This window comes from Arachis ipaensis, chromosome B1 (assembly GCF_059453495.1).
Source record: "Arachis ipaensis isolate K30076 ecotype BB chromosome B1, ASM5945349v1, whole genome shotgun sequence".
Classification (NCBI taxonomy): domain Eukaryota; kingdom Viridiplantae; phylum Streptophyta; class Magnoliopsida; order Fabales; family Fabaceae; genus Arachis; species Arachis ipaensis.
In genome coordinates, this window is record NC_142436.1 from 135,573,098 (window position 1) to 135,597,528 (window position 24,431).

At 32.0% G+C, this 24,431-nt stretch overlaps 1 long non-coding RNA gene across 1 annotated transcript; it reads right to left on the reverse strand.

The window, feature by feature from the left end:
- Positions 1 to 10,079: 10,079 nt before the first annotated feature.
- Positions 10,080 to 12,146, reverse strand: LOC148578497 (uncharacterized). Its single transcript, XR_015899778.1, has 3 exons — positions 10,756 to 12,146; positions 10,496 to 10,684; positions 10,080 to 10,383 (listed from the first exon to the last, which is right to left on the reverse strand). It is a non-coding gene; the product is annotated as an uncharacterized LOC148578497 (long non-coding RNA).
- Between the last annotated feature and the right edge of the window lie 12,285 nt (positions 12,147 to 24,431).

Genomic DNA, 24,431 nt, shown 5'->3' on the forward strand with positions numbered 1-24,431 from the left:
TATTTTTTATGGTTATTGGTGTACATGTATTTTATTAGTCAGATCTTAATACTAAAGCACTAAACTGTAATCTGTATTTCCAATAGAAATTCTTTTCTATCCCAAGAGTACAAGTGAACATGACATTTTCTAAACAAATCTAGAATATTGTTATTCTTTCACAAACTCATTTATTATGAGCATTGGGAAAGAGAATATAAGAATATCCCACCATTGTGTACGAGTAAATATGAGAAATGAACCACTTTATAATAGTTGTTGACATTATATATAAGTGCAATTTCTATAAAGAAGAAATTATGATTTTTGTCCCTAACGTCTGGAGTAAGTCTCAGTTATTTTTAATATTTAAATCGTTTTTTTAATTTAAGTTTCTAACATTTTAAAATTGACTCAATATCCTAACATTATTAAGATTATGAAACGTTAAAGATTTAAATAGGAAGAAAATGTTGGGAATAAAAATGATACATTACTCTTAAAAAAATTACCAAATTAAGTAAAATGATAATGAATTTTAACGAAAGGAATTGCATTACGAATTCAAGATTTTTACTCATATTTATAGAATGACTAGTATATAAACTTTCGAAAAAAAAAAAGAGTATGTACATATACAATAAAGTATAAATTATATCTTTTTGTCTCTAATATACCGACATTTTTTAATATTTAATTTAATTAATTTTACTTTTAATTTTTTAATAAATTTTAATTTTTTCTTCAAAATAAAATTTATTTAAATTAATCATTAAAGAAGTTTGATACATTCCAAACAAAAAGGTATAATTTATACTTTATTATATATGTATCATATTCATTTTTTTCTTTTTCCGGAAGTTTATCTACTAGTCATTCTAGAATTATTCTATGATGAATAAAAATCTTGAATTCGTAATGCAATTCATTCCGTTAAAATTTACTTTCATTTTACTTGATTTGGCAATTCTTCAATTTTAAATTGTTAGAAACTTAAACAGGACGATTTAGATATTGATTTTGGGGTTCACCAAGAATCGAACTCTTGACCTTTTGAATTTAGAGCTCTGATACTATATCATGATACCACTCATCCCAAAAACTTCAGCTGATGGGAAAAGGTAACACAAATGGTTATATCTCTAATACTGAATTGGACATCCCTAAACTTCCATTGTACATATTGTACAAATATTTTATTGGCTCCCTATACTTTCTCAATTTTAAAACTTAACCAATCGTAAGGACAAAAAAAAAATATTTTGCTCTCCTACAAATATAGGCGCCATCCTTAAAAAAAAAGTCACTATCTAAAAGAAAATTTCATTACCAACTCTTATGATTTATGATCAAAACAACAAAACATAGTGGCTAATTTGTAATTTATCTCCACAAACTTTGATTCATTCGAAGAGGTCAATTGCAATTCATAATCATTAATCTTGTACAGTTGTACGTGTAATTGATAAGTTCAAATTCTCATAAAGATAAATGGTTAAGATTTGGAGGCTACTTTATTGATCAAAAAACATAGATTTATGATGTTACGTACTTAGGAAGACATGATAATGGTTGTCCCTTTCCCTTGTTGAGGGAACAAGTCACTCATCATCACCAACTATTACAAACTCTCTACCATTCACAAATATGAACCTTCCATTTTCAGTAGAGTTGCCATATTTATGTGAACACTATGTGTTGTATTTGAATTAAAAAGAGTAGAGACTTAACGTTGAAATATCAGTTTTGTTAGAGAGAAATCAAGGGAACATTTTTTGTCAAAGAAAAATGGTCTGTTTTTCAAGGCTGAGTCTGTTGAGTGATGATAGGGTGACAAAGGTAGTAAAATGTAAAATTTGGTTCTTACAAGTTAACTTAATTATGAATATGCTATCACTGGTACATTTTGTTTCACAAAAATGCTATGTTTGTTTATTTTATTCTTCTTTAGCTTAAAAATATTTAACCCCGTTGCCAGGGATCGACAATTTAACTTATATAGGCTGATTTCTTATGTGTACGTCAATGTTAAGGATCAACAATTTTAATCATAAAAACTATAAAATTAACTGGTATTAGTTGAAATATAAAATAAGAAAAGAAAATTGTTGGTTAATATTTATCTCTTTGAAAAACAAAAGAAAATTAAGAGGAGTATAGGAAGGAAAAAAAAATCAGAACCGAACAAAATGGAATAAAAGCAATTGATATTTGATATAACCAGACAAAATTGACATATATATATATACACACACACAAAGCTAGTATCCAAAAAAGAGGATAAAAATGAAAGAAACTAGCCTTGCCTGCCAAATGGACCATTTTGAACAGATATACATTGGCTCATTTGGTTTGTATAATATGGCCGAATGCAATTTTTCACCTTATATCTAGACCACAATTTTTTTTTAGATTTAAATCCAAAGAATAGAATTTAATAGACCTAAAAGATGATCTTCATCATCAGGGAAGCTAGACAATATTTAGTAGGAGGCTAATATTTTGTTTAATTTTTTATTTTAATTAAAAATAACAACTTAGACTTAGAATTAATTTTTTATAAGATAATTGAACATATCATATATTAAAATAATTAAGCACAAATATCTCAAAACTAATTTTAAATATTGTAAATATAGGTTACATATTTGTTTTTAGAATCTTCTAATACTATTCAATTTTTTTTTAGACGTTTTCTACAAAATTATTAAAAAATGTATTATGCTTCATGTAAATAATTTAAATTACAATTATAACTTATGCAATGAAAAAATTAATAATAATATTATTAGAGCTGAAATAAGTTAAAACTTGTAATTTACATAGACAATTGAGCTCGACATTTTTTCTCTGATTCAAAGTCATCTATTATTGAGAATTTACATAGATAATAAGATAAACTTTATGCAACTTAACTAAACTCAATTTATTTTATTTTTTGTAAATCAATAATATCAATGTCACAAACAATTAATAATGAGAAAAAATTAAAAAGAATACAAGGATAGTATTACAATTACATGATCATCATCTTCAATTTTTTTTAAAACCTAAATTAATATTATAAGATTATAAACTAGATAAATAAATAAATATATAAATTATTAAAAAAAACAAATAAAAAAATAACTTATAAAAAAAAGAAAAATGAGAGATGATAATGAAAGACCAAAAACTACTTATTATTTTCTAAGTTGTAATAATAATAAAAATATGGAATGATGTTTTGTTTTCTAATTAAAAAAAAAGGGAAGAATGGAAGAAGTAATTTGTTGGCTTGTTGTTGTTACCCTTTTAAATTCTTTATTTCTAATATAAATTAAGATTTTTTTAATTAAACATATGTCCCATAGTCTAAATAACATACAACTTTTCAATTATTCTTTGTTATATTAAATGAGAATTAGGAACAACCATATATTTTTTAAAATAGAAAAAGACCATACATTATTTTGGGGTGGGGACATTCTTTTATTTTTTATTATATTTATAAACAATTTTTTTTTTGGGAGGCCACTGCCTCCCTGTTTTATATGTAGCTTCGCTCCTGTTCATCATGAATTCTTGGTTCATAAGAAATTATATTTTTGAGAATTTGAGATTGTTAACAGATACAAGAAGACTAAGGTACCCTTATTTGAGCTTATGTGAGTGACAAAGTAATTATGCTAACAAAGTATTAGAAAAGAAATTGTTATTTTTAAATTTGATTCGAAATTTTAATAAAAATCCAAAATTTTATAGTCACCCCGAGTGTAGAAAAAAATAATTATATTAATATTTTATATAATATTTTACATTTTAATAATGTTTATAAAATAATATAATCATCATAATTGATAATAAATACAATATAAATTCCTTTTTCATGTTAATTAATAACGAGTTCAATTATTTAAATTAACAATAAATATTAGTTAAAAATACATTTTAATTTAATACCATAGTTATAAGTTTTTATTAAAGTAAGATAATTATGGTTAGTGTAACTATTGAAATTGAAAGAATACTGTATGTTAAACAAGTAAATATTGTAATTTACTTCTTACATGCATATTAGACAAATCATTAAAAAATTAGTACATATGTTATAATGCAATTTTAAAACATAATAAAAATACATTAAAAAAATAATCACCTTTTATTAATTAAAGGGATAAGTATTGTTTTGGTCCCTCACGTTGAGGGTCGAAATCGAATCCGTTCCTGATGTATATTTTGATTTAAAATCATACTTAACATTTTTTTTCGTATTAAAATCGTCCTTTTAATTTTTTTTGGACAAATATACCCTCACCACTACCAGCACAATTACCTCCTCCACCACCACCACCAACACCAACACCAACACCAACACCAACACCACAACCACCACCACCACAACCACCACCACCGCCACCAACACCAACACCAACACCAACACCAATACCAACACCACCACCACAACCAGCACCACCACAACCAGCACCACCACCACCACCACCACCACCACCACCACCACCAAGAACACCAAACAACAGCAACAACACCAAACAATACCAAACCACACCAAACAAAAAGCAGAAACAGAAACAGAAAGCAAGCAACAACACCAAACAACACCAAACCACACCAAACAAAAAGCAGAAACAGAAACAGAAAGCAAGACCACCAACAACACCAACACCAACAACACCACCACCACCAAGAACACGAAAAACAGAAAGCAAAAAAAAAAAACAGAAAGCAAGAAAGCAGAACGGCGGTGATGGGCTTCTGCTCAGTGGGCTCGATGGCAACGGCCATGGAAGCTTCTCGGACGGCGATAGAGGCGCGAACGGCGGTGATGGGCTTCTGCTCAGTGGACTCGACGGCGGCGCAGCGAGGACGACGACGACTGGGTGGCGCGATCCTCCTCCTCGCGGCTCTCTCTCTCTTCGTTGTTGACTTGCGATGGCGGCTCGTGGCGGATCGGCAGCGACTCCTCATAGACGGCGAAGCAGCACGGTGGCGGGGAACTGACGCGGTGGCAGGGCGCGGACAGCATCCCTTCCTCTTCCTCTCCTTCTCCTCGGCGGCGGCAAGGGCGTCTGGAGGTGGCGGCGCGCTTCTCTGCTCCCTCAACGCCACGCTCTCTCTCTCTCCCTCGGATCTCCCTCCTAACGGAACAGTGACGGCGACGGTGGCAGTGATGCCCACCCTTCCCCCCTTCCCCTTCCCCCTTCTCCTTCCCCCTTCCCCCTTTCCCTCCCCCTCCCTTCGAATACCCTTTTCTTTTCCCCCCTCCGTGTGTTTTCTTTTATTTTTTTTAAATTTTATAATTTTTTTTATTATAGGGGTAGTTTAGGAATAAATAAAAAAATTATTAGAAAGGACGATTTTAAATTTAAATACGACTTTAAGGATGATTTTAAATCAAAATATACATCAGGGACGGGTTCGATTCCGACCCTTAACGTGAGGGACCAAAACAATACTTATCCCTTAATTGAATAATGACATTGTAATATTTTTTATGGGTTATTATAGTCTTTTCATCATTCAAATGTCTTCATGCAAGAGCTCCAAGAACTACTTCCAGTTGTCTTTGTTCTCAACATGAATAATTGTCCATGCAATTGGGTACACATGATTATTTGCGTCCTGATCCATGATGCACAGCAGCCAACCTCCATAATAGGTCTTCAAAAAAGTCCCATCAAGTCCTACTAAGGGTCTACAACCACCCACAAAACCTTTCTTACATCCATGCAAACAGACATAAAACCTTTTAAATACACCTTCTCCGTTAGGCATCGGACTAACACCTAACTTGACAGTTGAACCCGGATTAGATCTCAATAGCTCTTCTACATAATCTCTGAGTTTAACATATTCTGCAGCTTCATCACCCCTCACTATTTTTTTTGCATCACCCAAAGCTCTTGTAATTGTAGTCCTAGACAATTGTATTCCAGTTTTTGCTTTAAAGTAATTAAAAACTTCACAGTGTCTAAATATTGGGAGCTTCCTAACCTTCTTAACAAGTACATCAGTTACCCAAGATCTAGTTGCACATCTATTCTTGAAAGTTCTCACATGTATGATCATCATTAAAGGTCTTAATCTGCCAATATCCATTCGGTTTGTTATAAGAACAAAACACCATCCAGGGACAATCTTCATTCTTGCATACCACCCTACATCTAGTAGTGTCATTTTTCTTGTACCTAACACCCCTACCCTCTTGCAATGTATAATTTCTAACCCCTTTCTTAAAAGCATCCCTAGTAGTAAACTCCATACCTAACTCTAACCTCACATGTCCAAACTTGGCAGCATCATTGAAGATGGAATTCACAGCTGGGTCTGCATTATCTTTAGAGTCTGGTGGAGTCTTCAGTTCATCAGATTTTCAACTATCATCAGAAAAAGACACTGCCATACAAATTCATGCATTACATCACCGTCAAAAAAAAAAAAATAAAATCAATACATATGCACATTAATTATAATAAAAAAAATATACTTTACATACATTGCAAGTTTTTTTCTTTCTCATCATCATCTACCTCCTTCTCATAATTAGATGCATCCATTGAAGGGGGACGAAAAATATTTTCATCATTAATAGCCTTTTTCTTGCCTTTATCATTGTCATTGCTAGTCTTCCTTTTTCTCCTATCGCTGGTAGGACCAACATCGTCATCGTTGTCACTGTTTGAGTCCACACAGTCAAGTGGCATGTGTGGCTTGTATAAACTGTTCTCTGCAGACTCATAAGAATCAGATGAGCTATCAACATTCAAGTGAACTGGCTCCTTGCTTGCTTGTTTCTTCCAGCCTTGTGATCTTGTGATATACCTTCTAGGCATTTTTGTAGATGTATTGAATTTAAAATTAATAGACTTGGATTGTTTCTTTGATGCACTGGGTTTCTTGATTTTGTTTCTTTGATGCATTGGGTTTCTTGATTTATGCATTGTTGGTTGAGGGAGTGGGTTGAGAGCAGACTTTCTGAGATATGAGTTTAGATGTTATGGGGTTTGGTTGGGATAGAGATTTCGGGGACTTCACCTGTGAACAAGATTTGTGGACATTAAAATTGAGGGCAGTGGATTTTGGTGGAATGGGCTTGGAGGGAGTGGGCTGGGGGGCAGTGGGCTTGGGAGCAATGGGCTTGGAGGCAGTGGGCTGGAGGCAGTGGGCTGTGGGGCAATGGGTAGGGTGGAAGTGGACATGGGGTAGTGGGTAGGGGACAGTGTGCTGCAGTGGATTTCAGTTCAACTGGGATAAAGGTAATTGGTTCTTCACGTTGACTTAATATTGTGCTGGTTTTCTTCACAGCTTCAACACCTTCTACTCTATCTTCTTCCATGGCTTCCATCCCAACCTTCTGGCCTATAGCATGATCCTCGTCAAACAACTCCATTATATCAATTATATCAGGAACCGAAGGTCTGTGCTCAAAATAGATGTGAATGACGTTGTTATTCTCATGGCAGTGCTTGATCATATTAACAAGGTCCTGGTCCACTTGCAATCTCCTAAGACCAAACTCCAACTCATCTTCAGGGTCCAAAAACCAACATGCTTCAGTCTTGTCATACCCTAATTCTCTATAATAACCTGTTATCGCAAACACGTCAAGATAGTCTTCATCGACTCCAACCCATTCATCATACAAGTCAGATGTGTAGATAAAATTTTCACCAGGATCTGTCTCAAACTTTTCATCATGGTGAAAAATAAGTTTCAATCGATCAGGCATCTGAAGTTTACAGCATAATGCACAAAACAGACAGCATTAATCATTTTGTCGCAAAACAACCATATTGCAAAGAACTAGAAAGCAACACTATATTTGTAATAAGAACGCATGTATTTACTTCCTATTGACTATAGCTTAAACCAGATTATGATTTATGTGGTTACAAGGTTCATATCAGAAACCTTAAACCCTAACATTTGCGTCATTAACAACCACAATATTCTAAACCACTCACTTACGTATACAACAATTCATTCACACATAAGTATCAAGAACCCTCAATGAAATACAAAAAATAAAAGAGAAGGATCAACATGAACTGTTACCTCTCACCGTTGGCAGTGTGCGAAGGTGATGCTTCGTCGATAACTCCTTCACTGACCGGAGAGAACATATTCTAAGGATGATCCTTGGCGAGAAAATGTGAGTGTGAAGTATGGGAGAACGAACAGACAGAGAAGAAGAGAAAGTTTTTCTGAGGTTTTAGTGGGAAACGTTGAAGTGGAGGGGGGACCAGCAAGAATTGTTTATTCAAAGGGGAGAAGATGTTGAACGACGTCATTTCACACACTTAGGATATCCTCTCCCTCAACGACGTCGTTTATTGGAATGCTCACATGACAGTTCACGTTCCACATCAGCAACGTTTAAACGGCACTTCTGCAAGAGACTAACGGAGATGCACGTTTTTGAATTTCAGGGATTTAGTTAGTCATTTTTAAAAATTAAAGACTAAATTGAATAGCGATTTAAAATTTAGAAACCATTTTGGGCATTTACTCTTTAAAATAAATAAGAAACAATATTACATAAAAACCCTTTTTATATGTAATTTGTAGGTTTAACATGAGCTTTATTTTTCAATGTAAATTTCAATTAGATACCACGAATTAGTATAAAAAGTTTTCATATATCCATACCCTAAATCGTTGCTTCTGAATATTAATTATATTTTGCATCTGAAACTAAGTAATTTATGAGAAATTCTCATGAATTAAAATGAGCAAAAAATATGAGTGAATCATGTGGAGGTTTCACAATAAAAGATTAGACAATCCAATAATATCTGTATTATTAAATAGTTCTAATAATAAAATATATTTTTAAAATTTTTTAATAATTATTGAATAATTTTATTTAATTTTAATTATTAATTAATTTTTTATATATTATTTAATTATAAAATTTATTTTTTATTTATAAATTATTATTTTATTATTTGTCAATGTCTATCTTATCTTTAAAATTTTATTATTAAGTTATATGAATATTTATTTTTAATCTCTTTTTCAATTTTATTTTAATGTGAAAACTCTGGTCTCATCTTTTTTAATCTTAAAGATTACCAATTTCTTAATCTGTCATCAATTTATTTTCAATTACAGTTATAAATCTTCTTTCACTGTGATTATCAATTTGTTGTGCGACGATCGCCGTTATGAATTGGCAGGTATGCGATCCTCGCAGTTACAGAAATCACAATCTGCATAAATCCAATCAATTTTTTCATTGAAGAAATCGATTGGTTGGTGAACTAAGTCCTTTGCCTTTTACGTGGTTCAGAAACCAATTGATTTTTACATTCAGTTAATTGATTGGTTAGTGCAGATTTTTTTTTAATTGCTCGTAAAACAATCGATTTTTTTATCTAAGAAATTGATTCATTAGTGAAGACTCGTAAAACAATCGATTTTTTATTCAAGAAATCGATTGACTAGTAAAGAAATATTTTTCTCTAAAACAATCGATTGTTTTACGAGCAAAAAGTCCATTTTGTGTAAGTGAATCAATTTTATTACCTATCTAATTGATCGGTTGAGGGATCCAATTGTAGGGCGGACAAAACATACCACATAATCTGGACCAACCCGTTCGGGTAGGATAGAGAGCAATGCGGGTTTGCCTGCAGGTCCTACCCGTGTCCCTAATATATTATATAGGTTTAATTATTTTGTTGGTCCCTATAATTTTGTTAAATTTTCAATTAGGTCTCTATACTTTTTTTTCTTTTAATTAGGTCCCTATACCAATTTTTTTTAATTAGGTCTCTCTTGACAGTAAACGTTACAAAAAATATTAAAAATAGATAAATTGACTGTTATGTCTATCATTTACCCTTTACTAACCACTCACACTCAATAGGGTTCTAAGTTCTGACTTTCTTTGCCTCTTCTTAACCTTTCTCCTCTTTTGTTTGCTTCTCATACTCTATGAATACTCATAGATCAAAATCACTTATCTTTAAAAATCTCTAGCTCCAAAACTCTCATAAAAAAGAAACATCTTTATTTTTGTGGTGAAGCAGTTGCTGTCATGTCTTCTTCAGCAATAGGAGATGCACATTTTTTGAAAAAGAGGATCAAAATCATACTTTTCAGCATGTAAAACCAGGATGGCATGTAATATGTATATATTATTAGAAGAGTAACAACGTTCCAATAAACACAGAGGAATCCTCACCAATTTTGGTATAGCACCTACTTCAACCATCACGTCATGATTATTGCGGTTCGATGCTAAATTTGCCAAAATGCCTCTGCAACTTCCTTTACTTTCATATCCTCATCATCAAGGTATTTAATAGATAATGGTAGAATGTCACTCTTTGCCATTCTTATGCAGAGCTTCTCATCAACAGATAAATTCCAGAGTGTAGCCATACTCTGCTCCTTCACCTGCCAAAAATGAATACAAAAGATTCTCAATTTTAAACACCAGTGAAATATGTGAATATGAATGAAATTTACAGAATAAGAGGTCATAACCTCAGTGGCCAAGGGCGATTACCTCAAAAATATATTTATCTCTTCTACTGCTCCACTATCTACTACAATGTTCCTGTTCGGTAGGTCGGGTACCGGACGGTTCGGGTTAGTACTTTGATTAATGAGAGGGGAATCACTTGGTTCCGGGTTGCTGGGTTGAAGGGAGTGTAGCCGACGTTCCGAGCTCTTCGTATGGAGAAGAGGGTGTCACCTGCAAAGATACTCCGACGCTCTAGTCAGTGATGTGTGCAGGCGAAAAAGGGTAAATGGCATGTAACGTACCTTGGGGGAAGGATAGGACCTTCTCTATATATACCATGTCAGAGGTGGGCCCATCAAGGACAGGCCCACCTTCCTTAATGTTTCCTTCTCATAGCTGTAGCGTAGCTGTCTGGGATGCGTGTCCGGGTCGATGACTGAGCGTCTCGCTCCCGACCGTCCGAGTCGGGTGGTGCTCGGGTCGAACCGGCCCGCTAGCAGTTTAGGCCAGGCCGTAACAGTTCCTATATAGATTGACTGAAGATATTGATCGCAAAAAGACATGTAGCTGCCTCACATGTCACACTAAACTCTGATCTAAGGAGGTTTGCAGTAAGATTAATACAACTAGAAAATTGCATTAGTGTCAATACACTTCTTTCCACCAAGTGAATATTTCCAGAGAGCAATTATAGCTTGCTCTCTAACTAGAGGATCATGATCTAGGCCTAACATACGGAAAATAAGGCCACATAAAAGAAAAATATGAAGATAAGTAAATAATAATACAATTATCCATATAAAATTTTCCTTCTAGCTAACCGATGGAAAGAAGAAATTTTTTCCTCTTATCTTGTAATCTTCTTGTTTCTTAACAGATTTCTTCTTCTATTAAAAGTAAGTATTACATAAAATGAAATAGCTATCTATATTGAATTTATATTATGCACACACACTACCAAAGTTTTACTACTTCAAGGAACAAACAGTTTATGTATCAAAATCAAAACCCCTAAATTTTGAATAATATTTCCTGGTATCGCTAACTAACAAAGCATATCGGCACAAGGCTGATTTCATTACTCCGCATCAACATAATAATATATTCAAATAACAACCCAATCTCTTATTTAAACTTCAAAAAATAACTAAATTGTTCTAACATAACATCTTTGAATGAAACAGCATGGCCTTCAAAAGTGTGACACTTAGCTATAAGGTTCTAATAAATATATATCACAATAAACAAGGAAAAGAAACGAGAGAGAGGGAATTTGAACATATTGAAAGCGAAAGGGATGAAGAGCGTTGTGAGGTGGAATCAAGACCGTTACTACTGACCCTCGGAAGGAGAGAGAGTTTGGAATTTGATTTTGAGAAGATTGAGAGTCTTGTGTTGATTGGGATGAAAGCAGAGAGATTATAGGGCGTAAGAACAGTGAAAACCGCCGGAAACATGTGTCAGAACCTGTCACTTCCAGATTAGTGTTATTCAGTGTGGTTTCTGAGTTTTTCTAGGATTCAACAACAAATTCTATTGATAAGAATTAGTGTTGGAGGCTTGCAGCTTAATGCAGGCAAGAAGAAATTATATTTGGACCAATTTTAGTTGGTTTAAACTTTAAAGTGAAGAGTTTTTGTCAAAGTCCGAGAAAGTGAAGAATTTTCGTCCAAGGAGGGTTAGTTTTGTCTGTATGAAAAAAAAGAGTGAGAGAGAATTAGGGATTGAGATATAATAACCATTAAACTAGCTATTTAATATTTTTATTCTTTTTATAAAGTTAATCTAAAATAAAAAAAAATTTAAAAATAAAATTCAAATTGACATATCACATATTACACTAAGTGAATTAAGAAATCCCAATGCCATTTCTTAAATTAGGTTCACTCAGTTTTTTATTAACATGTATGAATTTTGGAATGATTGAATTTTATATTTATTTGAAAAATTTTGATTTTCTGCGGGTAGGGTTTAGAATCATAGAATACGGATAGGGTTAGGGTCGAGAGATTCTTAATCTGCGAGTAGGGTAGGGTAGAATTTTAAAAAAATTTTCAACTCACGAATAAGGTTAGGATAGAGCCTAAACCATACCATACCCATTGCCAATCCTATCCAATTGATTAGTTAAAGAAAACAATTGATTATATACACCGATCGTTTGAAAGATTTGTATAAATACACATATTAATATATTACCTAATTTTTTATAGAATGTCCCAATCACAAATAATTTTTCAAATGATGTTTACACAACAACAAGAAGAAAATGGTATAAAAAATAGTGCAACTTCTAAATGTGGCAAGGTTGTTCATACTTTAAAGGATGCTATATAAAATATAATTTAACTATTTTAAATAAAATACAATTAGTAAGACATACTAATTATATAAAATAGTTTTTTTTTTTTAAATAAAAGGAGCTCAACACAACAAGGTGGAGCAAAAGAGAAAAAAAATAACAATTGACAACCTTAAAATTATCGAAAAAAATCCATAGTCATTTCTGACATTACTATCAACAACCAAAAGATTCGCCACCTATCCACTCATTAGATCTTGTAAAGGATCTGTTAATAATTTTCACCACACTTGAACACTGATTGTTGAAGATTCTATCATTTCTTTTTAACCAAATTGTCTTAATAACAGCAAAAAAAACTAATCAACCACCTCTTTCTCTTCATCTTTTTCGATAGTATATCCGTCTAATTTTCAAAGTGTTGCTTGAGTGTATCTGGAATAGTCCATATCCTTTTAATAATAAATAACCAACCACACCATGCTTGTCAAGTGAACTCACATCCAATGAACAAATAAAAAATAATTTTAATAAATTTATTACATAAGACACACATTATCATTTTGATTAAGAGTAAACTACTATTTCTACCCATAAAAGTTAAAAATGCTGACATATCTACCCATAGAAGATAAAAATTACCATTTGTACCCATAAAAAATTGATTTCGCAAGCAAAACTACCCAAACCCTAAATAATTATATAAAATCCCCAAACTACCCTTGATGAGTCTCTTCCTCTTCATCTTCATCTAAACCATGAACTCCATTGGTACAACACCCTCCCCTTTCCGCACTCTCTCTCTTCCTTGTATTCGATCTTCTTTAATCGTCCCTCTCACTTTCTCTCCTCCCTCTTCGCACTTTTCTCCTTCCTCTTCTTTCCCTATTGATGTCTCTCTCATCTCTATCGTTCTTCTCTCTCTTTTGTGTATTAATGGTGGTTCCTCCTTTTGCTGTCACGAGCTCCATCTTCTCCTCCCCTCCTCTTTTTCTTCTTCTTCTTCGGAAGGTTTTTGGATTCAGGAAGTAGCAATTTTGAGTCCTCTATTTTCTGCAACCACAACTTCTCCAACATTGAGTTCCATCCTTTTTCAAATGTCGTATCTTCGGCGTCGCTGCTCTCTTCTCCTCCTAGCGATGCGTTTTCGTCATCTCCTCCCAGCGTCGCCAAAATCGAATTAATGTTCTGTGTTATTTGCAACGAAAATAGTGATCTTGAATCTGAGAAATTGAAGGTTCTAAGAAATTAGGGTTTTATTTTGAATCTATGTATGTTCTATTCTTCAATTTGATCCGAGTTTGTTCTTTTTTGTGATTTTGAAGAAGATAGCGACTAGACTATGTTGATGTTCAAGAGGTGAGAGAGGAAAAGTGAGTGAGTGTAAGAGAGAGAGAGAGAGAGAGAGAGAAAGAGAGATGATGCTACGGCAGTGGTGGTTTAGGTGTTGTAGATAGTGAGTGAGGGTGGGTGCGTGAGAGAAGAGAAAGGGATAGTTTGGAGATTTCATGTAATTATTTAGGGTTTGGATAATTTTGCTTGCGAAATCAATTTTTTATGGGTACAAAAGGTAATTTTTATCTTTTATAGACAGATGTGTCAGCATGTTCAACTTTTATGAGTAAAAATAATAATTTACTCTTTTGATCAATAACACCTAATCTAATTATATGAAATAATTGTTTAAATAATAAATAAATAAAACATATAAATACTCAATAACTAAAGTTCTTTAATATCCTAGACCATTGATATCTTTATCTCTAATTGTTTGTGTCAGCCAAGACCATAACTCGTGACTTTCTCTAGTTGCAAACTATTGATTAAATGCACAGTTATTATCATGTAAAAATATAAAAAGTATTTATTATATATTATATATTATATATTAGTACTAAGTGAAAGTAACCATCTTACATAATAAATAACAAGTATAGCCAAAATTTATGGTGTAATTACTTGATAAAAACTACTGACCTAAATTGACAAAAAGTTTTTAACACGAAGTTTTTTTTCATAATTTTAATATGAAGTATGGTAATTTTAATAGCATATTTAATTTTTCATTCAGTAATCTCAAAATAAAAACACAAACTAAAGACATGTTAGGCGTATTGTTAGCTCCTATCAATGATTGTTTTGGGTCAGTAAAATTGGGCTTTGTGACCTTTTTTTGTCAGGAAGCTTTGTGATTGTTAATTGTTTAAACTTACAGTTGGGCCTATCAAAAATTCAATTTTCTTAAAACAAAATTTAATTTAAGAGAGATACAGATTTTGGGTCGGGTTATTCTGACCTGGTACTTGACAAAAAAAAAAAGCTTCTTATGACCAGAAAAAAAAGATAAATGCTTCTGTTCCAATTTTGTTTAACATGAAACTCTAACTCCTTATGTTTGTTTGAAGAAAAAATGAAAGGAAAGAAAAAAGAAAAAAGGAAATGAGAAAAAAAATAATTATTTTTTATTATTTGGTTGTTAAAAAAAATTAAAGAAAAAAGAAAAGGAATAAAAAAAATTTATGAATTCACCAATTTTTTTTCTCTTCAATGTTGGAAAGAAAAGAGAAAGAAAACTTATTTTCTCTCTATACTTCTAATATTATCCTTTCACTTTGTTCAATATATTTTATAATACAAGGATAAAAATATCTTTTTATAATATTTCTTTTCTTTTTATTTTTTTTCTATCCAAATACATTTTAAAAAAAAATTCACTCAATTTCTTTTCTTTTCTTTCTTTCCTTTTTATTTTCTTCCTCTCAATTTCTTTCTTTCCAACCAAACATAACGTAAAGGTTGTTGCTCCTCTCTTCTCAAATTCAGCAAAACTTAAAACCTTTCACAAATTCTCTCCAACTCTCCTCTCACCGCCATCCGCCACCCTCCTCCCCCTTCACCGCTGCGCTTCCCCTTCTCCTGCTTCCCCTTCTCACTCTAAAGGTCACTGAAACACCGTCGTCGTGCGCCTGAAAAACCTGTCCGAGGAGAGCGTCGTCATCGCATGCCTGCCCGAAGAGAATCGTCGCGTAAGAGGAAGAAGCGTTGCCGTCTTCGTCGGGTGAGAGGAGAATCATCTTCGTCGTCCAGCAAAATTGTTATTCATCGCTGTCGTCAGCCGTTGGTCGCTCTTCCTTCTGGTAAGTTTACCTGTGTCATCCATATATTTACAACTTTATTTTTTCTTTTATCCAGGAAAATCATGGATATATATTTGGAGGAAAATGAAAATTTTAACGATAAAATTCTAGTTAAAAAAAGTAATAGCGGAATATAAAGTTAAGCTATTAGTGGCGGATGAAAACGCACTTACATTTCAATTTTCAGTTTTCTTTGAACATGCCTTTTGAGCATTTTATTCAAGGAATATCACAACAGAAAGAGATAGATGGAGAGAAGAAGAAGGACGTGATGTTTTTTATTATTATAAAAGTGATCTTTTATATTTTCAATTTGAAAGTTGGAATCAACTTAGAGAATGTATTAAAAATTTTGTTACGAAAATGTCATACTTAAATGATATAAAGAATAAGAGTCAAAGACTGAGAAAAAAATATAATTTAGTAATAAGTAACGAAAGATGATTTTCTATGGAAATTGAGTAAGAAGAACAAGATTAGCAAATAGGAAGTAGGAAAGGTGCTTTTGAAGAATATATATATGCTTTTAGAAATACCATCAAAATTTTTAGATTATTTTTTTTATCAATAGTAGATGTAAGCTTACTTGTTGTAATTTTTTTAGGAAAAGTATAGGTAACCAACAACATTTTTGAACAATGTGTGAACTAGGGGTGGCAACATGTACCCTATCCGCGGGTACCCTACCCGACCTCACCTGGTCGGGTAGGGTTGCCAACCCGATTCGCAGCGGGTAGGGTAGGGTGCGGGTAGAGTTTTCGTGCGAGTCGGGTAGGGTGCGGGTTGTGCCTCAACCCTACCTGACCAATCCGCACCCTATATATGTATATGTTATATACTTATATAAAAATATGTTTTAAGTGGATGTTTAACCAAAGACTTTTCACTAAATACAAAAGATCCTTAGTCATTAAAAAAAGATCATTAATTGATAATTTAATTTTATTTTTTTACATAAAAGTCAGTTCTAATTTAAATTATCATCAAGTTATATAATAATGTTGTATCTTTTTTTGTAACCCGCAGGGTCGGGTACCCGCAGGTAGGGTCGGGTACCCGCGGGTTAAGAGCGGGTAGAGTTAGGGTTGAGATATTCTCAACCCACGGGTAGGGTAGGGTTGAGTTTATATAAAAATCTCAACCCACGGGTAGGGTTATGGTTGGCTCCAAACCCTACCCTACCCTATCCATTGGCACTCCTAGTGTGAACAATGTGAATTAATAGGGATAAAAGAGTAAATTAATATTAAATTTAATTAGTAGCATTAAATTAGGATGTAGTGTATTTTTATTTGATTGGTGGTTGTTCATGTTGTTCAAGATAGTCATTGTTTACCTAGCACTTCCTTTTTTTTATAATGGGAGTACATAAAGAGTACATAGTATAAAAGTAGTAATAACTCCACAAATACTTTTTAAGAAATTTTTTATTCTTTTCACGAAGAAATCTCATGTCCTAAACTATTCAAGCTGTGATGTTGATGGTTTGATGAACCAGAAAAATAAGTTCTCATTTTCAAAAGAATGAAAAATTCCTTAAAAAATATTTGTTAGAGTTATTACATCTTATATATTATTTACTCTTTATATACTCCCACTATAAAAAAAATTACAACAAGTAAGCTTACATCTACTATTTGATAAAAAAATAATCTAGGTAATATTATTATTTACAACCGTCAGCAGTTAATCACTCTTCCTTTTGATAAGTTTACCTGTATCATTCTTATATTTACAACTTTCTTCTTTCTTTTATCCAAGAAAATCATGCATATATATTTGGAGGAAAATAAAATTTTTAACGATAAAACTCTAGTTAAAAAGGTGGCAGGAGATGAAAGTATTATTTGGGAAGCGAAATATAAATACCATTGTAATAATAAAGTTAAGCTACCAGTAGCTGATGAAAACACACTTGCATCTCAATCACTTTCAGTTTTCTTTGAACATGTCTTCTGAGTATTTTATTCAATGAATATCACAATAAAAAAAATAGATGGAGAGAAGAAAGAGTAGGTGTATGTTTTTTATTATTTTGAAGGTGATCTTTTATATTTTCAATTTGAAAGTTGAGATTCAGAGGATTGAGAAAAAAATATAATTTAGTAATATATAATAAAAGAGGATTTTCTATGGAAATTGAGCAAGAAGAACAAGGTTGACAAACAGGAAGTAGGAAATGTGCTTTTGACGAAGATATATGTGCTTTTAAAAATGTCATCAAAATTTTTAGATGTAAGCTTACTTGTTGTAATTCTTTTTAATGGGAGTACATAAGGAGTACATCGTATAAGAGTAGTAATAACTCAAAAATATTTTTTAAAGAATTTTTTATTCTTTTCATGAAGAAATCTCATATCCTAAACTATTCAAACTATGATGTTGATGGTTTGATGAACTAGAAAAATAAGTTCTTATTTTCAAAAGAATAAAAAATTCCTTAAAAAAATATTTGTTGAGTTATTACACCTTACCCTATTCATTTTAAAAAATTTTACGGTCCCGTCCGGTTTCATATCACTCTATGGGACAGCAGCACAAGTGCACAACCTTCCGCAAACCTTAATCTTCTTTTATTCAAATTTCAAAATTTGATATATCCCCAGCCCCAACTTCTCCCTCTTCTTCCGCAAACCTTATACATTCTTCATCTTCTTTCCTGTATTAAAATTTCAAAATTTGATATATCTCCAATTTTTCTCTCTTCTTCCTTCCTATGCTCTCTTCACCATTATTTGTTTTCTCTTCTTCTATACATGTCGGAAAAATTACAACAAGTAAGCCTACATCTATTATTGATAAAAAATAATAATCTGGTAACAAATTATTATTTACAACCGTCAGCGGTTGTTCGCTCTTCCTTCTGGTAAGTTTACCCTTGTCATCTCTATATTTACAACTTTCTTTTTTTATCCAGAAAAATCATGGATATATATTTGGAGGAAAATAAAAATTTTAAGGATAAAATTCTAGATAAAAAAGTGGAGGAGATGAAATTATTATTTGGAAAGCAGAATATAAATACCATTGTACTAATAAAGTTAAACTATTAGTGGCGGATGAAAACACACTTGCATTTCAATCACTGCAGTACTACTTTCATTTTATTCAAGGAATATCACAACCGAAAGAAATAGATGGAGAGAAGAAGAAAGAGTGTATATTTTTTATTATTATGAAAGTGATCTTTTATATTATCAATTTGAAAGTTGTGATCAACTCAGAGAATGTATTAGAAATTTTGTTATGGGAATGTCATACTTAAATGATACGAAGAATAAGAGGACTGAGAAAAAAATATAATTTAGTAATATGTAACTAAACAGGATAACAAGGTTGGCAAACAGGAGGTACGAAATTCGTTTTTGATGAAGATATATGTGCTTTTAGAAATGCCATCAAAATTTTTAGATTTTTTTTTATCAATAGTAGATATAAGTTTATTTGTTGTAATTTTTTTAAATGAGAGTACATAAGGAGTACATAGTATAAAAGTAGTAATAAATCAACAAATATTTTTTAAGGAATTTTTTATTCTTTTAATGAATAAATCTTATGTCCTAAACTATTTAAGCTGTGATGTTGATGGTTTGATGAAATAGAAAAATAAGTTCTTTTTATCTTCAAAAGAATGAAAAATGCTTTAAAAATATTTGTTGAATTATTACATCTTATATACTACGTACTTCTTATGTACTCCCACTATGAAAAAAATTACAAGTAAGCTTACATCTACTATTGATAAAAAATAATTTAGGTAACAAATTATTATTTACAACCGTCAGCCGTTCGTCACTCTTCCTTCTGATAAGTTTACCCGTGTCATCCTTATATTTACAACTTTCTTCTTTCTTTTATGTAGTAAAATAATGGATATATATTTAGAGGAAAATGAAATTTTTAAGGATAAAATTCTAGTTAAAAAGGTGGCAGGGGATGAAATTATTATTTGGGAAGCGGAATATAAATACCATTGTAATAATAAAGTTAAGCTATTAGTGACGGATGAAAACACACTTACATTTCAATCATCTCACTGCTGTACTACTTTCATTTTCTTTAAACATGCCTTTAAACATGCCTTTTATTCAAGGAATATTACAACAGAAAGAGATATTTGAAGAAAAAAAGAAAGAGGTGTATGTTTTTTATTATTATGAAAGTGATCTTTTGTATTATCAATTTGAAAGTTGTGATCAACTCAGAGAATGTATTAGAAATTTTATTATGGGAATGTCATACTTAAATGATATAAAAAATAAGAGTCGGAAGACTGTGAAAAAAATATAATTTAGTAATATGTAATTAAAGAGGATAACAAAGTTGGCAAACAAGAGGTAGGAAATATGCTTTTGATGAAGATATACGTGCTTTTAGAAATGCAATCAAAATTTTTAGATTATTTTTTTATCCATAGTAGTTGTAAGTTTACTTGTTGTAATTTTTTTAAATGGGAATACATAAGGAGTACATTGTATAAAAGTAATAATAAATTAACAAATATATTTTAAGGAATTTTTTATTTTTTTCATGAATAAATCTTATGTCCTAAACTATTTAAGCTGTGATGTTGATGGTTTGATGAAATAGAAAAATAAGTTCTTTTCATCTTCAAAAGAATGAAAATGCCTTAAAAACATTTGTTGAGTTATTACACCTTATATAATATGTACTTCTTATGTACTCCCACTATGAAAAAAATTACAACAAGTAAGCTTACATCTACTATTGATAAAAAATAATCTAGGTAACAAATTATTATTTACAACCATCAGCCGTTCGTCGCTCTTCCTTCTGGTAAGTTTACCTGTGTCATCCCTATATTTATAACTTTCTTCTTTCTTTTATTCAGTAAAATAATGGATATATATTTAGAGGAAAATGAAATTTTTAAGGATAAAATACTAGTTAAAAAGGTAGCAGGAGATGAAGTTATTATTTGGGAAGCGGAATTTAAAAACCATTGTAATAATAAAGTTAAGCTATTAGTGACGGATGAAAACACACTTACATTTAAGAGTCGGAAGACCGAGAAAAAAATATAATTTAGTAATATGTAGCTAAAGAGGATAACAAGGTTGGCGTGGTAGGAAATTGTGCTTTTGATTAAGATATACATGCTTTTAGAAATGCTATCAAAATTTTTAGATTATTTTTTTTATCAATAGTAGATGTAAGCTTACTTGTTGTAATTTTTTTTAAATTGGAGTCCATAAGGAGTACATAGTATAAAAGTAATAATAAATCAACAAATATTTTTTAAGGAATTTTTTATTTTTTTCATGAATAAATCTTATGTCCTAAACTATTTAAGCTGTGATGTTGACGGTTTGATGAAATAAAAAAATAAGTTCTTTTCATTTTCAAAAGAATGAAAAATGCCTTAAAAACATTTGTTGAGTTATTACACCTTATATACTATGTACTTCTTATGTACTCACACTATGAAAAAAATTACAACAAGTAAGCTTACATCTACTATTGATAAAAAATAATTTAGGTAACAAATTATTATTTACAACCATCAGCCATTCGTCGTTCTTCCTTGTGTCATCCCTATATTTACAACTTTCTTCTTTCTTTTATTCAGTAAAATAATGGATATATATTTAGAGGAAAATGAAATTTTTAAGAATAAAATTCTAGTTAAAAATGTGGCAAGGGATGAAATTATTATTTGGGAAGCGGAATATAAATACCATTGTAATAATAAAGTTAAGTTATTAGTGACGGATGAAAACACATTTGCATTTCAATCATTTCACTGCTGTATTACTTTCATTTTCTTTGAACATGCCTTTTATTCAAGGAATATCACAACAGAAAGAGATAGATGAAGAAAAAAAAGAAAGAGGTGTATGTTTTTTATTATTATGAAAGTGATCTTTTGTATTATCAATTTGAAAATTGTGATCAACTCAGAGAATGTATTAGAAATTTTGTTATGGGAATGTCATACTTAAATGATATAAAGAATAAGAATCGGAAGACTGTGAAAAAATATAATTTAGTAATATGTAATTAAAGAGGATAACAAGGTTGGCAAACAGGAGGTAGGAAATGTGCTTTTGATAAAGATATACGTGCTTTTAGAAATGCAATCAAAATTTTTAGATTATTTTTTTATCAATAGTAGATGTAAGCTTACTTGTTGTAATTTTTTTAAATGGGAGTACATAAGGAGTACATTGTACAAAAGTAATAATAAATCAACAAATATATTTTAAGAAATTTTTTATTTTTTTCATGAATAAATCTTATGTCCTAAACTATTTAAGCTGTGATGTTGATGGTTTGATGAAATAGAAAAATAAGTTCTTTTCATCTTCAAAAGAATGAAAATGCCTTAAAATCATTTGTTGAGTTATTACACGTTATATAATATGTACTTCTTATGTACTCCCACTATGAAAAAAATTACAACTAGTAAGCTTACATCTACTATTGATAAAAAATAATCTAGGTAACAAATTATTTACAACCATCAGCCGTTCGTCGCTCTTCCTTCTGGTAAGTTTATGTAACACCCTAACTACCAAAGCTCACGCTTCCGGCTGCACGACTCTGATAGCTCGGACATTACGACGACACTTATATTATTTAATACTAAAATATGAGCCTGTTTTAAAACTTTAGACCGCAATACCGTTCCCAAAAATACTTTCGTTCGATAACGTACATCCACAAATACCATTCAACTTACAACAGCTCATAAAGAGTACATCCATATATATACATAAATATATATAAATAATATTACAAACATAATCCAATACAATTCCTATCCCTCTTACAGAACATATCAAGATAAAGGCGAGGGTACAAAATATACTAAAGCAATACAGAGTTCTCAACAACAACTAAATAAACTCTTCGTAACTTCTGCGCCCATATCTTGAAAGGGGAAAAATTGTAGGAGGGTGAGAACATCATCCTCGAAAGGGTTCTCAGTAGAGGGTTTTTGGGAATTACTGTAATAGGATACATGAAGATAAACCGTACCAGTGATTAATAACCGTCTTATGCTTCATTTTCAAAAACAACGGTTTACAACAAAAGTAAAGTCTGAAAATCTTTTCTGAAAGAGCAACAGTTCAATTCTCAAAAAACTCAAGAGACTTTCAAAACAGTTTATCTGTGCTGAACCAAAATAGCCTTTCATAATTTTATTCCAAACCAGAAACACAAAACCGAAATCAACCATCAGTTCATCTCTTTCCAACCACGGCCCTAGGCCCAAACAATCCAACCATCAGCCAATCACCACAATCCAACAGAGTCCCAGTAGCAAACACAATAGGAAGATGCAAGCACAAACAAACAGTTATTGCAAGTAGAACAATTAGCAATTAATCACATAGGCAAACCGAGTACAATATGCACACCCAAACAATGTCACATAAATGCATATGATGCATGCCTGTCCCTAGTGGCTGATGATATCATCTGTCGGTTATATAGCCAACCCAACACGTCCTGGTAGCTAACCATGGACAGAAACACCCATCGCGGAGCAAGTAGGTTTGAGCTACAACCCCCTTGCTACTGCCCGCTCAACCCAGAGCCAGTGGAATAACCACTACTGCGGCTACTACCCAGGCGGGTGTTTAAAAGCTCAACCTGGAGCGAGTGGAATCACCACTACTACCGCTACTACCCAGGCGTCACAATCTCTGACCTGGAGCAAGTGGGACGAACCACAACCCTTGCTACTACCCAGGTATCTCAAGCATATATTCATTCAGTCCCAGCCATGGATCAACATCCATCTCAGCCATCCGGCTTAAATTCATAATTCATAATCAGCCATACGGCCCATAACTCATTCGGCAATCCGCCATAAATCAATATTATACACAGCCATTCCGGCTCATAACAAAATGGCACCTCCACCATTCAACATCATCAATTTCATAAAACCGGCATTTAAGCCACAAATCACTTTTTCTCAAATCGTTTCACTTTGAAATCAAGTTGCAACTCTTTTCAGCCTTGGCTTTAGAAATCTCGTTCTCAAATCATCTCAGGCTCATAAGCCAAATTTACTCAAAGTGAGTTCCCTTTTTAAAACAAAGCCACTCTCGGCATTCTCTTTCCAAAACTTCCAAAACAATGGAAAGTTAAAGATTCTTTTTGGGAACATTCAAAATCACCCATCCAACAATGGGATTTTATAACAAAAGTTTCTTGCCAGAGTCCCAAGTCTTTAGGGAAGGTCAACTTATATAAATTCCTTAAAATTCATTGAAACTTTTAAAATCATAGATTCCCGGTTCAAGTAAATAAAACTGAATTTATTATGAAACCGATCATACAAAATCACAAGTTCCAACCCGGTCCAAAAATCAACTCATTTGAAATGAAACCGGTTCATTTGAATCAAACCACTTTCAGGTTTCTTTTTGGAACCCATTTTTCTAACTCTTCCAAAATGCCTCAAACTTGATTACTCAATCAAAAGTCTAAATTCCTTTAAAATCACTAAAAGCTCCTTTTTATATTGAAATCAATATTAGAGCATCATTCTTTCCTTCAGTGA